Source organism: Arachis hypogaea, chromosome 17, assembly GCF_003086295.3.
Source record: "Arachis hypogaea cultivar Tifrunner chromosome 17, arahy.Tifrunner.gnm2.J5K5, whole genome shotgun sequence".
Classification (NCBI taxonomy): domain Eukaryota; kingdom Viridiplantae; phylum Streptophyta; class Magnoliopsida; order Fabales; family Fabaceae; genus Arachis; species Arachis hypogaea.
Genome location: NC_092052.1, coordinates 61,931,106 through 61,932,675, shown reverse-complemented (window position 1 = coordinate 61,932,675; position 1,570 = coordinate 61,931,106). Strand labels below are relative to the sequence as shown.

The 1,570-nt window shown below is 31.7% G+C and overlaps 1 non-coding gene across 1 annotated transcript; it reads left to right on the top strand.

The window, feature by feature from the left end:
* Positions 1 to 218: 218 nt before the first annotated feature.
* LOC112768862 (small nucleolar RNA R71) lies at positions 219 to 326 on the top strand. The gene has a single exon (XR_003186243.1). It is a non-coding gene; the product is annotated as a small nucleolar RNA R71 (small nucleolar RNA).
* The last annotated feature ends 1,244 nt before the right edge of the window (positions 327 to 1,570 follow it).

Sequence of the window (1,570 nt, the reverse complement as noted above, 5' to 3'; positions counted from 1 at the left end):
TCAATCTCAAGAACTCCTTTCTTCTGAGTCATCCAATTATTCACAGGATTTCTTTCAGAAGTATATATGAACTGGTTATTTACAACCATTTCAATGAGTTCCTGGGCTTCTGCAGGAATTTTTTTCAGATGAAGAGATCCACCAGTAGAGTGGTCCAATGACATCTTGGACAATTCAGATAGACCATCATAGAATATACATATGATGCTCCATTCTGAAAGCATGTCAGAAGGACACCTTTTGATCAATTGCTTGTATCTTTCCCAAGCTTCATAGAGGGATTCACCTTCTTTCTGTCTGAAGATTTGGACTTCCACTCTAAGCTTGCTCAACTTTTGAGGTGAAAAGAATTTGGCCGAGAAAGCATTAACCAAATTTTTCCAAGAGTTCAAGCTTTCTTTAGGTTGTGAGTCTAACCATATCCTAGCTCTGTCTCTTACAGCAAAAGGGAAAAACATAAATCTGTAGACCTCGGGATTAACCCCATTGGTCTTAATAGTGTCACAAATTTGCAAGAATTCAGCTAAGAGCTGATGAGGATCTTCCAATGGAAGTCCATGAAACTCGCAATTCTGCTGCATTAGAGAAACTAATTGAGGCTTAAGCTCAAAGTTGTTTGCTCTAATTGCAGGGATTGAGATGCTTTTTCCATAGAAGTCAGAAGTTGGTGCAGTAAAATCACCAAGCATCTTCCTTGTATCTCCACCATTGTTATTTTCGGCTGCCATCTCTACTTCTTTTTCGAAAATTTCTGTAAGGTCCTCTCCAGAGTGTTGTGCTTTGGCTTCTCCTAGCTTCCTCTTCAGAGTCCTTTCAGGTTCAGGATCAGCTTCAACAAGAATGTTCTTATCCTTGTTCCTGCTCATATGAAAAAGAAGAGAACAAAAAAGAAGAGGAATCCTCTATGTCACAGTATAGAGATTCCTTTATGTGAGTAGAAGAATGAGGTACAGAGGGAATAAAAGAATTTGAACACAGAGAGAGGGAGAGGGTTCGAATTTTGAAAAAAGTTGTTAGTGGTTTTCGAAAATTAGAGAGAGAAAAGTAGTTAGGTGGTTTTGAAAAAGATAAGAAATAGTAAACTTTTTAAAATAAAAAAAAGTCAAGTAGTTAATTGAAAAAGATTTTGAAAATAAATTTTGAAAAGATAAGAAGTTAGAAAAAGATTTTGAAATTAAATTTTGAAAAAGATATGATTGAAATTTATTTTGAAAAAGATTTGAAAAAGAAATTTAAAAGATATAATTCAAGAATTTAAAGATTGAACCTTTCTTAATAGGAAAGTAACAAGCTTGAAATTTTTTAATCAAAACATTAAATGTTAGCATTAATTTCGAAAATAAGAAAAATATTTTAAAAATTAATTAAAAAATTTTCGGAAAATATGAAAGAAAAATGAAAAAGATTTGATTTTTGAAAAAGATTTGAAAAGATAAAGTTTTTAAATTGAAATTTTGACTTGACTAACAAGAAACAATTAAATTTTAAAATTTTTTTGACTAAGTCAACCCAAAATTTCGAAATTTATGAGCAAAATAAGGGAAAGATATTATTTTTGATTTTTTTGAAT